General features: G+C 41.8%; 1 protein-coding gene across 14 annotated transcripts in view; it reads right to left on the bottom strand.

The window, feature by feature from the left end:
* LOC110500219 (non-muscle caldesmon) overlaps nt 1–7,590 on the bottom strand; it is a 57,973-nt gene extending 50,383 nt beyond the window's left edge. For 3 of the 14 annotated variants that reach the window (XR_005038574.1, XR_005038575.1, XM_036957606.1), the window contains exon 1: nt 7,171–7,584. The gene's annotated coding sequence lies outside the window, so the exon portion shown is untranslated. Of the gene's footprint in view, nt 1–7,170 lie in introns of all 14 variants that reach the window. The other 11 variants (XM_036957614.1, XM_036957615.1, XM_036957617.1 and 8 more) reach the window with 7 other exon arrangements.
* Nucleotides 7,591–15,061: the final 7,471 nt, after the last annotated feature.

The following is a 15,061-nucleotide window of genomic DNA, read 5'->3' as shown; positions in this document are numbered from 1 at the left end:
TTGACCAGAGCCCTATGGGGCCGGAAGCAGTCCACCTGCCAGCTCCATGTTACCCAACAGTGAAGTGAATTTATGAATTACCCGATACTGAAATGATTCCAAACTAACAAATTCAAGCTGGGCTCGGGTCTCGCACAGTACTGTATGTGGATGAGGGGGATACTTACATTCCCCTTTCTCTGAAGTGGGGGAGAAGTCTTTGGCATTATTAGATGCCAGGAGAAAGAGAGAGAGAAACACAACACACAGTAATGCACGCACACACACACACACACACACACACACACACACACACACACACACACACACTATAACTGCTATATTGGGGATGGATCCTCCATGTCAGCCATTTGATGATTTGATCTCCAGCTTTAATCAGATTTCATTGCCTTCCTCTGTATGGAAGCAATGACATGTGGAGTGGAAAAGAAATGGAAGGGGAGATCTGCTCGCTGCGCCGCTCCTCTCGTTGCTTGTAATACATTCCTAAGCAACCCTCAGAGGCTTATGCTTATGCTTATGCCGGAATATGCTTCTGATTACAAGGGAGAGAGTACACTCAATAAATGCACTCTTAAACAATTACTACTGCTCCTAATACCATCCAGAACACAGACCCCAGACCGGGCTGGCTAATTCAGGTGGGTAACATTACTGGAGACAATTTGAAGGTCTGCACCTTTAAAAACATAACATTTGGCTCCAACAGGAAGAAAAATGGCAGCCGTCATCGCTTCGGATTGCTGCTGTGCTGTGCAAGGGAGCGTTGTCCCTGATCCAGACAGGCCAGAAGGATCGAACTGTATTGATACCGTAGTTCCAAAGTCAAAGTCTTTTGAACTGAAGCAGCACAATCAACATAATGAAGCGACAAAGTTTGTTACATCAGTTCGTTTCAAAGGGTAAAGGTGATCTCCCAATAAAGTGTTACTCAAAGTACAGTAGTGTTACAACTAGCACAGCACATCAGCACCCTGTGTCATACCAGTCAGAGCCTAGACATGTGTGACACACAGATGAGTAACATCCTCATCTCTCGTGTGCACTCACTGTACGGAGAGTCAGCAATAAAGTGCAGAATCCTGTCTCCAGAACCCTACGCCTGCATAACTCGAGGTTTCACAGACACACAAATCATCCATTGATGTCAATCGGAGAACTCGATGCAAATCCTCCAGTTTCTCAAGTTAAAAAAAGGTACCACTTTGCGTGTCTGAGCCGGAGGTAAATCCAATGGCTGTATATGAATGGTAAAATCCCCTTGTTACCCAAGAGCCTGATTCCTCCATCTGCTCTGTCCCATGAGAGCCAGCATTCACCATGAAACCACCACACTCCCCTTTGCTCTCACCACCTCTACCATCCATACAGTTCCACACACGCACGTACAAACTAATTATTATTAAGTAGCTGGTTCCAACACATAAAATGATGCGTTTGCTAAAATATTAATTCAACTAGAAATTATTTTTTGGGCTGTGGAACTAGTTACACACACTGCTGTTAACATACAACATTTCCAATACACATTGAGCATGTTCATTTATACAGTAATTAATATTCAACATTTCCTCACTTGGGATTTGAACTCACAACTACTCAGTTCACAGCGTTCTAATCTTCCAGCTACGCCACCATGTCTGTGTCAATAACTGATTTCACCTGTATTGCTACACATTGGACTTAAAAGTAAACCTCAGATCTGTTAAAAGTACACTCAAGAAAAACTATTTCATTTATCATAGTGATTAAGGAATAACATTAAAACAAAGTAAAATGGCCCACCAACAACCTTACAGAAAAACCAAACATTGCTTAAATAAGTCAGTCAAATCAATAATGAGAGAATAGTCAGATTAACTGATAATTAACACAGACATGGTGGCATAGCAGGAAGCTCGTACTGCCATGAACCAAGAGATTGTGAGTTCACATTTTTTATTTAACTAGGCAAGTCAGTCAAATTCTTATTTACAATGGCGGCCTACCCCGTGCCAAACCTTAACCAGTGAGGTCATGTGTTTGGAGATGGAGAGAGAATCTATGAATAACAGCACGGGTATGAGGGAAGAGATGTGTGTGTGTGTGTGTGTGTGTGCCTGTGTCCCAGGTGAGGACATGTTGAATACTAATTACTGTATAAATGAACGTGCATAACGCAATCATGTGTCAATCTGGTTGAAAGAGTATATGAGACAAATTGAGCAAAGACATCATTTTAAGTTCAACATTTTCTAATGTTGGGCCAACTAAAAATGTTAAGTTCAGGTAACACTTTGACCGAAAAGTTGAGTAAACAAAAAGAAAATGCTGTGGAACCAGTTATTTAATAATAATTAGTTGAAACAACTAGATTTGAGGGTGTTTTATTTTTTTAAGTGCACGCACACACACACATCTGTTCCCTCATACCTGTGTCGCTATTCATAGACTCTCTCTCCATCTCCATCTCCAAACACATGACCTCACTGGTCCTCCACTCAATAGCATCTTTCACACACACTGTTGGGATTTACCTCACTATATTACCTATATGACCTTTAATTCCCACAGGAACCTACAATATGGGACTTTTAAAAAAGGTGATGAAAGCCTTGATCAGCTATGTTTGTTTAGTTTTGGTGGCTGAGGAGAGAGAGGAGGAGGGAGGAGAGGGAGAGAAGGAGGAATGTTAGCAGGCTGTAAAGGGGGGGGGGGACGTGAAGAAACTTAGTGCCGGTGGACTTGTCGAAGCACTAGGCATGTCTGTGGTCCCTATGGGAAGACGAAAACACAGAGCAAATCAGCTCGCAGAGACATTTCCTGTGCTTGTTTTATCAGATGAGGAAAGAAGCCCAGGGGCAAAAGGCCTGCTCGACAATGTTACACACTTTCAGCCCCGTCGCCGTTTTGGGAGCTGAACATAACACATCTTTAGAGGATGACATAAGTAGTAGTGTATGAGAATCGGGGTAGTGAACTGAACTCACACTCCCACGATAACCCTCAGCCTTTAGGTTTATACCTTGGGGTGAAAAATGTACTTTTACCTTATAAGACTTGGGTTGAGTAAGCCAAGGGATCCTGTACCATTGCCCATCTTCTAAAAAGAGAGTTTGTTGTGTTGTGAGTGAGTTGGATGTGAAAATATCCTTATACAGCTGGTGGAGTTCTGGAGGCCTCGCTGCCTGCCAACTGGCGTTCAATGGGTAAATGTGCCAATTATCAACACAGTCTGCCATGCTACCAATTAGGGAATCTGGCCTTGAATGATAGCACTTCAAAGTCTAAGAAATGTGGGAGAGGTTTGATCTAAAAGGCCTTCTAATCTGAGCCACAGCAAAAAGAACGAGTGTCAGCGTTCTTCTTCATCACCAGGGAGAAATCCAGACTCTTCGTTCCCCAGAAGAGTTCTACTACTGCCAGACTCTCCATACCAAGGACTGAGGAGACATACGAGCCTGGTTTGGCACGGGTTCTAAAGCAATGCAGAACCTTTCCATTGCAACCTGGCTGGGTAATGAAGAACAACAAACAGAATATAAAGTTGAATTACAGAGAGGATGTCATGCCATGAGAGGAAAGATTCAAAAGGAGAGAGGAATTTTTTTGATTTATATATTACTAACAAAACATCTGTAAGCCACTTATTGCATATTTGCTGGGTCCTAAATAAACTAAATCTAGAGTTTCAGTTTCAGCTGGCCGCTCTTACTTCACAAATTAGGAATGCCGCATTTGACCCATTTATTTTGATCGTCACCAGTTAAGAGTTAAGCAGATTCCTTTTTTTCCCCTCAAATTTTCCAAATGTGCTCCAACTTTACCATATTATACAACTTACTGTGTGGTTCTGGATAGGGTGCATTCAAATTACATGCTATCAAAGCTGAAAATAAATAACAGTGAGTATGCTGTGGCCAGAGTCCAGGGCAGAATCACTTGAGGTTGAGTTCCATGTCAATCATCCTCCACTTCAAATGAACTGAACGCTCCACGAGAACAGTTGTCGAGAGGACACAAATTGGAGCTTTGTGTGCTCCAATTCGATTTCTCCCTTGGAGACATTGACGATGCCGACTCTTTCAATCAAAAATGAAGAAGAGACATCTTTGTCGTGTAACTGACAGCATATAAATATGGCTCCTCGATCCCACAAATATATCTTGAGGCAGAAAATCTGCATAAAATCAACCCAAGTGGCAATAAACTGAACTAGGCAAAGCATGCTTGACATACTTTAAGTTGTCCATATTAAGACAAACCAGAAAATAGGCTCTGGCGAACTCTAAGAAGCCTGTGTATGATTGGATTTACATGTCAACATGTAATCATTTTGAACTCCTTGCAGAACATTTGACAAACATAAATTGAATATATTTCAATGGTAATAGCAAAAACGAACAAACAAATAGTTTGTGTTACACAATTTCCGATGCGAGTTAACTTTTTCGTACTTCAGTTTAGTTGGCAGCCTCTCTCAGTCGTGGTAATAGTAACTGTAGGCTTGCAGGCTGCAGCAGAGATATTAAGAACTTCTGGAACTGAATACTGCAGTGGATTAAAGCTCTGCCTCGCATCACAGAGGCACTGCAGAACTCTGGGTCTGCATTTACACAGGCAGCCCAATTCTGATCTTTTTTTCTCTATGAAAAATATCTGATATGAAAAGATTTGATGTGATTGGTCAAAATTGTGCTGCCTTTGTAAACAGAGAGACACACAGGGGGAAAAAAACTGAGATATTTCTCATGAATCCTAAGAGGACGCCACCTTTCAAAGACATTATGATTCAACTAGCCTTCTCTCAAATACTAACTGTGTCTAACAAATAGCTTTTTTCTCATAACCACAGTGTCTCCAGGCACTCCTTGAAAGAGAGAGGGCCTGGATTCACATCGTCCTCAATAACTTCATCAGCTTCTCAACCCTGAAGACAGTGGTATTGATTGAGTAGATAGAATGTGTGTTTTCACACCTGCAGGGACCTTGAACACAAGTAGCTCAGGTCAGTCAGAGAGCAATGAAAAGTTATCTAGTACAGTTAAGGGGATCTACTATATTGTTTGTGAATCTAAAGGCTGCATTTAAGCCCTGCCCTTGGCCACAATCTATCGCACGCTCCAGGGTGAAGCCTCATGTCTATGTCCAAGTCCCATCCCAAAGTTCCAATCTTTGGCCAACTAGGCCTAAACTCCCTTCTCTGGTCCTTGAGGGTGTATTCTCCTTCCTTGACCACTGGTCTGAAGCCATCTTTACGTCTTTTTGAGTAATGATTAAGGTTATGGAAGAACTGATCCTGAAACAGTCTGTAAATGAAGGGCAGAGAGAGCAGAGTAACGACAGCCTGTACTACACAGGGCAAACCAGGCTCCGGAAACCCAGGGCAGTGTTCCCTACATCCTGCCCGGGCCCTAGCCCATGCCAAACCCTTGTTATCACTGTGCAGAATTACCTTCAGACCCCCCCTTCCCTCTCTCTCTCTCCGCACAGCCCAGCGCATAACCCAGGCTCTTTATACGCTAAAGAAAAGAAGCCGAAAGAGGCAAAAAAAAAAGAGGCAGAAAGAGACGAAAAAACGAAGCCTGGCTGTTATGCATTCCAAAGGCTATTCCAATGGTCTGTCAGCAGGTTCAATCTGTTCCTTATAAGGCATTCCCCTCATATTTTCCAAACACCGCAGTGTTATCAGATACAGCTTCATGGACAATTACTGTGCTGTCTAGCTTGGAGAATTCTACAGCTCCATAGCCCCCGAACCCCCCTTTTCTACCGTTCACTCACTTCACAGCAACTGCTTTGTAATCAACCTGAGATCAAACGGAAGGCTGAGATAAACTACGTTAAAAAAAAATAAAGAAAAAGAGGTGGTTGGCCCAAGTGATGGTGGGATTGCACAGGACATGATTCCTTCAAACTATTTGGATGGATTCATTTGGAGTTATTGCATCTCACTGCAATGGTTTACTGTACCACAATGCGGTCAGATGAGAGAGAGAGAGAGAGAGAGAGAGAGACAAGGTTCTTGGAATACCACACACTGTTTGGACAGTGTTGAATCAGTGAGTGGCCTTCTACAGCCAGTTATAACATCAGCGTTTCCTGCTGCTTTGATAAACTTAGATATCAAGTTGATTACTCAGATTAATCATGGTTTAACTGGGCTCAACTGGTGCTGTGTAGCATCAGCTAGATCTACACAGGGATAAGGATTCTAGCCAACCCAGTGCAGATGGTTAAGCCTACCCCTGATGAGGGCCAAGGCAGTCATTTAGACCCCCAGTGGAGAGGACCTGACCTGATGGATCCTTTGCTTTCATGACATCCCTTGGCTCAGGCAATTGAAGACAGCTAGTATTCGTCTACAAGAGACAGTAAAATCCCACAACACAGCGCTAAGGCCATAGTTTGCTGTTGGAGACTGTCCAGTGCTGGCAAAGGCTCCCCACAAATATTTTGGGATGTATTTTGGGTAGACAGAAAATGAAAGGAAAGTGCTTTTAAGTGGAAAATTCTTTATTTTGTGTAAAGGAGGATGTTGTTTTGTTTGTTTTTCATTGAGGTATTATTCAGTTAAAACTAATGCATTCATAACGTAATTATTTATATAGGTGTAATTCATCCTAAAGTTAGCCCACTGGCAAATACCAATCAAAAGCATAATTAAATCATCACATGCCACATTACCTGAAATTGTCAATTAATATGCAGCCTATGTATTGTCTATTATAATGGAGAGAGATCTGTCTCCCATCCCTCTCCATGAGTTTGGAGACTGCCTCCTCATATTTGTCTGATAAGAATCTATGACATGGGGCGGGTAGGGACTGAGGGGACATTCCAGAATTCACATCCAGATCGGTAATAGGTTTTGTAAAGTGATTTGCCATATAATGAAACATATTATACTCGATAACAACCACATTTCATTGCCATGCACAAATAATCTACATGAACTCTTTAATTCTTTATAGGTTAAATGTAGTTTTTGAAAAAGTTATTAGGAATCTGCTGGTGCGCAGTTTGCTGTAAAAATCTATAATTTTAAAATGACATAATAAATTGCAGCATTGCGTAGCCCCAAAAGAGCATTGCACAAGTTGTAAACATAAGCACTACGTTCGTGCGCGCTACACAAATTTCACCAAGTTGGATAAACAACACAAACTATTTCTGAGGCGCAAAACTTACCTATTGAGTTCACAAAGTAAATTATTGTTGATTCACCTGGGTAGCAAACAACCACGAAGCAGGTCAGTCAATGTAAAGAGATAGAATCTGCCTTCGGATCGGTCTGCTCCACAGTATTCAATAATAGGCTACTACAAAGCGTAAGCCCCTCCCTTCAAAACATAATCGCACACATCTCCCATAATGTTTACCGCTGGAGAGCCCTATGCATTGTCCGTAGTCTGGTCCAAGAGCTACCAAGCCTATGTATTTAAAAATTCATTCTGGCCAAATTTGTCAGTGAAAAAAAAATGTCAAAAGTCAAAAACTCAGTCCATCATTTCGTAAAAAAGTGAAGAAATAAATGCCGACATTGAAAGTAATACCACAAAAAAATCGAAGCAGCCAAAACTCACTTGCAGAATGTCCTTTTTTGGTTATCCTTCAAGGGGCCTCTGAAAGAAAATCCTCTGTCAGGAAAGATCATATGAAATGTTAATCTTGGCGAAAATGGGGCCGTTTGCTCAAACAAACACTTAGAGACTAGCGTAAAAACAATTTAGAAAGGACTCAAAATATCCCCCATTCTTTTGATACATGTTGGGATTAACCAGGTAATAAAGTGAGACTTTTTACACATTCGTGTATTGCAGGGCACTTTTAAAGTTCTTTAGACACCGTTTTTACTCATTCAGTTATGTAATAGCCTACATTTTTGTGTGATGAATTTGTTTGAGATGTCATTCTTAGCATTCTGGTCCATTGTGACCTTTTTTTGTCAACAAATTTTTAGCAAAATTAAGTTGAAAAGCGTATTTTCCAGATGTTGACATTAGGTGCAATTTAGGTGCTTGAATTAAAGAAGAAAATAAGCATTTTCCGTACATTGAAATCAGGTGCATTTTAGGTGCTAAATGAAAGGTGAAAATACATATTTTCTGGACATTGAAAATACTTTATATCCAGATGTTCTCAGGGTAAGCACAATAATACTTTTCCAAGCCTTATTATAGGAGAGAGGTGCCAATTGAAGATTGCAACATAATGTACATAACATAATGTTCATTATTTTTCCCATCCGTCACGTGTACAGTGCATTCAGAAAGTGTTCAGACCCCTTGACTTTTTCCACATTTTGTTACATTACAGCAGAAAATGATTAAATTGTCCCCCCATATATCTACACACAATACCCCATAATGACAAAGCAAAAACTGTTTTTTAGAAATGTTTGCAAATGTATATATATGTGGGGAGAACAAGTATTTGATACACTGCCGATTTTGCAGGTTTTCCTACTTACAAAGCATGTAGAGGTCTGTAATTGTTTTTATCATAGGTACACTTCAACTGTGAGAGACGGAATTTAAAACAAAAATCCAGAAAATCACATTGTATGATTTTTAATTGAATTTGCATTAATGCATGATGCTGCCACCGTAGGGATGATGCCAGGTTTCCTCCAGACATGACGCTTGGCATTCAGGCCAAAGAGTTCAATCTTGATTTCATCAGACCAGAGGATCTTGTTTCTCAAGGTCTGGGAGTCTTAAGGTGCCTTTTGGCAAACTCCAAGTGGGCTGTCATGTGCCTGAGGAGTGGCATTGATCTGGAGTGCTGCAAAGATGGTTGTCCTTATGGAAGGTTCTTTCATCTCTACAGAGGAACTTTGGAGCGCTGTCACAGTGACCATTTGATTCTTGGTAACCCCCCTGAACAAGGCCCTTCTCCCCAACTGCTCAGTTTGGCAGGGCGGCCAGCTCTAGGAAGAATCTTGGTGTTTCCAAACTTCTTCTATTTAAGAATGATGGATGCCACTGTGTTCTTGAGGACCTTCAAAGCTGCATAAATGTTTTAGTACCCATCCCCAGATCTGTGCCTCAATACAATCCTGTCTCAGAGCTCTACGAACAATTCCTTTGACCTCATGGCTTGGTTTTTTCTCTGACATGCATTGTCAACAGTGGGACCTTATATAGACAGGTTCCTTTCCAAATCATGTCCAATCAATTTAATATACCTGTAACGGTTGTCGTCGGGAGAAAGAGAGGACCAAGGTGCAGCGTGGTAAGTATTCATTGTAATTTAATAAAGAATGAATACTGAAACCAAAACAATACACGACAAACGAACAGTCCTGAACGGTGCAACAAAACACAGAACAGAAAATAAACACCCACAAAACACAGGTGGAAAAAGGCTCCCTAAGTATGATTCTCAATCAGAGACAACTAATGACACCTGCCTCTGATTGAGAACCATACTAGGCCGAACACAGAAACCAACATAGAAAAACAAACATAGACTGCCCACCCCAACTCACGCCCTGACAATACTAAAATAAAGACAAAACAAAGGAACTAAGGTCAGAACGTGACAATACCACAGGTGGATTACACTCAAGTTGTGGAAACATCTCAAGGATGATCAATCGAAACAGGATGCACCTGAGCCGAATTTCGAGTTACATAGCAAAGGGTCTGAATACTTATGTAAATAAGCTATTTCTGTTTATGATTTTTAATAAATGTGCAAACATTTCTAAAAATATTGTGTGTTGATTGCTGAAGAGTTTTTAAAAATATATATTTTTTTAGAATAAGGCTGTAACGTACTGTAACAAAATGTGGAGGAAGTCAAGCAGTCTGATTCCTTTGCAAATGCACTGTAATTATGTTCACTTTTCAAAAGCATTAAACTAGCAGTGATGCTCTTCACAATAATATAACCTACTAAATAAACCAACAGAACACTTAAAATCAAATAAAATGTTATTGGTCACATACACATGGTTAGCAGATGTTATTGCAAGTGTAGCGAAATTCTTGTGCTTCTAGTTCCGACAGTGCAGCAAGTAATCTAACAATTCCACAACAACTACCTAATACACACAATCTAAGTAAAGGAATGGAATAAGAATATATACATATAAATATATGGATGAGCAATGACTGAGTGACATAGGCAAGATGCAATAGATGGTATAAAATACAGTATATACATATGAGATGAGTAATGCAAGATATGTAAACATTATTAAAGTGCCATTATTAGTGACGAGTGATCCATTTATTAAAGTGGCCAAAGATTTCAAGTCTGAATGTAGGCAGCAGCCTCATTGTGTCAGTGAAGGCCGTTTAACAGTCTGATGGCCTTGAGATAAATTGCTTCTATCAGTCTCTCGGTCCCAGCTTTGATACACCTGGACTGACCTCGCCTTCTAGATGGTAACGGGGTGAAGAGGCAGTGGCTCGGGTGGTTGTTGTCCTTGATGATATTTTTGGCCTTCTTGTGACATCGGGAGCTGTAGGTGTCCTGGAGGTCAGGTAGTTTGCTCCCGGTAATACGTTGTGCCGACCGCACCACCCTCTGGAAAGCCCTGAGGTTACGGGCGGTGATGCAGCCTGACAGGATGCTCTCAATTGTGCATCTGCAAAGTTTGTGAGGGTTTTAGGTGACAAGCCAAATTTCTTAAGCCTCCTGAGGTTGATGAGGCGCTGTTGCACCTTCTTCACCACACTGTCTGTGTGGGTGAACCATTTCAGTTTGTCCGTCATGTGTATGCAGAGGAATTTAAAACTTTCCACCTTCTCCACTGCTCTCCCGTTGATGTGGATAGGGGGGTGCTCCCTCTGCTGTTTCCTAAAGTCCACGATCATCTCCTTTGTTTTGTTGACGTTGAGTGAGAGGTTGTTTTCCTGACACCACACTCCGAGTGCCCTCACCTCCTCTGTATAGACTGTCTCAACGTTGTTGGTAATCAAGCCTACTACTGTTGTGTTGTCTGCAAACTTGATGATTGAGTTGGAAGCATGCATGGCCATGCAGTCATGGGTGAACAAGAAGTACAGGAGGGGGCTGAGCATGCACCCTTGTGGGGCCCCAGTGTTGAGGATCAGTGAAGTGGAGATGTTGTTTCCTATCTTCACCAACTGAGGGCGGCCCATCAGGAAGTCCAGGACCCAATTGCACAGTGCAGGGTTGAGACCCAGGGCCTCAAGCTTAATGATGAGTTTGGAGGGTACTATGATCCTTGACTAGTCTCTCAAAGCACTTCAGGATGACAGAAGTGAGTGCTATGGGGCAATAGTCATTTAGTTCAGTTACCTTTGCCTTTTTGGGTACAGGAACAATGGTGGCCATGTTGAAGCATGTGGGGACAGCAGACTGGGATAGGGAGAGATTTAATATGTCTGTAAACTTACCAGCCAGCTGGTCTGCGCATGCTCAGAGGACGTGGCTAGGGATGCCGTCTGGGCCTGCAGCCTTGTGATGGTTAACACGTTTAAATGTCTTACTCACGTTGGCCACGGAGAAGGAGAGCCCACAGTCCTTGGTAGCGGGCTGTGTCGGTGGCCCTGTATTATCCTCAATGCGGGCAAAGAAGATGTTTAATTTGTCTGGAAGCAAGACGTCGGTGTCCGTGACATGGCTGGTTTTGTTTTTGTAGTCCGTGACTGTCTGTAGTCCCTGCCACATACTTCTCGTGTCTGAGCCATTGAATTGCTACTCCACTTTGTTTCTAAACTGACATTTTGCTTGTTTGATTGCCTTGCGGAGGACATAACTACACTGTTTCTATTCAGCCATATTCCCAGTCAACTTTCTATGTTTAAATGCGGTAGTTTGTGCTTTCAGTTTTGCTGCGAATGCCGCCATCTATCCATGATTTCTGGTGAGGGTAGGTTTTAATAGTCACAGTGGGAACAACATCTCCTATGCACTTCCTTATAAACACTCACTGAATCAGCATATAAATCGTTATTATTCTCTGAGACATCCAGAACATGTCCCAGTCTGCGTGATCAAAACAATCTTGAAGAGTGGATTGTGATTGGTCATACCAGCGTTGAATAGTCCTTGAGTTTCTGTCTATAGGAAGGGAGGAGCAAAATGGAGTCGTGGTCAGGTTTGTTGAAGGGAGGGCGGAGAAGGACCTTGTATGCATCATGGAGGTTAGAGCAGCAGTGGTCCAGAGTTTTACCAGCATGCGTGCTATATTGTTCTCAAATTTGCTTTGTTAAAATCCCCAGCTACAATAAAGGCAGTCTCAGGATATATGGTTTCCAGTTTGCATAGAGTCCAGTTGAAGTTCCTTGAGGGCCGTTGTTGTGTCGGCTTGAGGGGGGATATACATGGCTGTGACAATAACCGATGAGAATTCTCTTGGGAGATAATACGGTCTGCATTTAATTGTGAGGAATTTTATGTCAGGTGAAAAACAGGACTTGAGTTCCTGTATGTTGTTACAATTGCACCATGAGTCGTTAATCATGAAACATACACCCCCGCCCTTCTTCTTCCCGGAGAGATGTTTATTTCTGTCGACGCGACGCACAAAGAATCCCGGTGGCTGTACTGATTCTGATAGCATATCCCCAGAGAGCCATGTGTGTAACGGGATTCTTCTGTTGAAAGAGAGGCGGACCAAAACGCAGCGCGGTTATCTTTATACATTTTTAATAAAGATGATAATGAACAATACAAAAACAATAAACGTAACGTGAAAAACCGAAACAGCCCTATCTGGTGCAACAAACACAGAGACAGGAACAATCACCCACGAAACACTCAAAGAATATGGCTGCCTAAATATGGTTCCCAATCAGAGACAACGATAAACACCTGCCTCTGATTGAGAACCACTCCTGGCAGCCATAGACTATTCTAGACAACCCCACTAACCACAATCCCATGACCTACAAAAAAACGCAAGACAAAACACACCACATAAATAACCCATGTCACACCCTGGCCTGACCAAAATAATAAAGAAAACACAAAATACTTAGACCAGGGCGTGACAATGTGTCCGTAAACAGAGTACGTTACAATCCCTGATGTCTCTCTGCAAAGCAACCCTTGTCCTAATTTGGCCTACCTTGTTATCTAGAGACTGGACATTAGCGAGTAATATAATCGGAAGCAGTGGGTGGTGTGCGCGCCTCCGAAGTCTGACCAGAAGGCCGTTCCGTCTACCTCTTCTGCGGCATCGTTGTTTTGGGTCAACCTCTGGATTCAGTTCCAATGCCCTGGGTGGTTCGGACAAAGTATCCGCCTCAGGTAAATCGTATTCCTGGTCGTAGTGCTGGTAAGTTGACATCACTCTGATATCCAATAGTTCTTCCAGGCTGTATGTAATAACACTTAAGATTTTCTGGGCTAACAATGTAATAAATAATACATATAAAAACAAAATACTGCAAAGTTTCCTGAGGACTAGAAGCAGGCGGCCCTCACTGTTGGCGCCATTCTACAATAACATCGTCAGTAACGGTTACAGAATATTATTTTGTCTTGCTATGACTGTGATATGTTGTTGTTTATCTACCTTAGTCGAATGCACGGACTAAGTCGGTCTGGATAAGAGCGTCTTCAGACTGACCAAAATGTAAATGTAAAAACAAACAATTTCAAGCATGCTGAGACACGTACAGCCTCCAAACACGTACACATTTGGTCAGTGCGGATCAGGGCCATTAGTAATCAAGCGTCTCAGAATTACTCCTAGGTTATTGAGATAAAAGTATGACTGACCTAATTTACTCACCGCTCAGAGTATGACATAAAAGGTAGTTATCAAGCGTCTCTTTCCTACTTTCAGCGATGAGTTGATCTCAGAACGTTTTTAAGTCATGAGTAGAGCCGTTAAGGGAAAGTGTGATGACGTTTTGTAGTTTTTCAAGTAGAAAAAGGGCACACTGAGCAGATTACACATTTCCGAAAACAAGACTGATATGTTTAAGCAACATTAATCTCAAACCAATTACAGGCCTATCAACATAGCGTTATGATGTTTGTTTTGTAGGCTATTCGATGTCTTGTTTGTGTTGTCATATTAAAATGTACTCGTCATAAAATATAATTATAATGGTGTTGACCAATTGTAAAAAGTTGAGTTAAGTTGCTACGTCATGCACACTGTAAAGTAGACTATTTTGTTGTCTTATGGGTAATTCTCTGCATTCAGGAAGTGGCCCTCCACCTAAATCCCTCAGTGCTATAGCTGAATGTGTGTTTAACTATCTGTGTCGCTCAAATGTGACCAGCTTGTGCATTGGAGAGGGCCAAGCTTGTGCGCTTTTGAGGGTCAACAAGCAGGACAATAAGTATGATTTAAGCTTACTGTTCAATTTCAAACACTTTTTATTCACATTATATTTTGCTTAACAAACTATTTTTATTGGCCATAAGTATGCCAAACTGAAAACAATAATTATCTTGTTGCAGCGCATCTCTCGCTCCAGCTTCTGGCACAGCGTCTGAGGGGCCCTACATCTCGCTGTTGCTGCAGGACACCCATCCACTGTCAAGCCCTGACCATAGAGAGCCCTTTGGGTTCTCTATGGTGTTGTAGGTCAGGGCGTGACTAGGGGGTGTTCTAGTCTTTTCATTTCTATGTTGGTGCTCTTAGTATGGTTCCCAATTAGAGGCAGCGGATGTTCGTTGTCTCTAATTGGGGATCATACTTAAGGTGTCCCTGTTCCCACCTGGTTTGTGGGATATTGTTTGTTGCACTACTTAAGTCGCGGTTCGTTTATTGTTTTGTTAAGTTTCACTGCAAATAAAAGATGTGGAACTCTAATCACGCTGCGCCTTGGTCTGTCCATTTTCACTGACTCCCCGGAAGATCTGGTTCCAACAAACCACGAGAAGGATATTGCTCAGCTGGAACGGGAGAAGACACAATTAAAAATAAAGGTTTTTCGCTTGCAGGAAGAATATTACTCTCTTAAAATAAATAATATGAAATAATATGGTGTGTTTATTTGTTCACAGTAATCTAGCCTACACTTAAATGTTAGCCCACTATGGCATGTCTGTATTGTGCTTTCCAGCTCCTAAGGTTAAAGTTAAGCTGTAGCTAGATATTGTGTTTTGCAAGACCATTCTCCTGTGCTGACACAGCACC

The sequence above is a fragment of the Oncorhynchus mykiss genome, chromosome 21, assembly GCF_013265735.2.
Source record: "Oncorhynchus mykiss isolate Arlee chromosome 21, USDA_OmykA_1.1, whole genome shotgun sequence".
NCBI classification, from domain to species: domain Eukaryota; kingdom Metazoa; phylum Chordata; class Actinopteri; order Salmoniformes; family Salmonidae; genus Oncorhynchus; species Oncorhynchus mykiss.
This window is presented reverse-complemented; position numbering and strand designations above follow the sequence as displayed.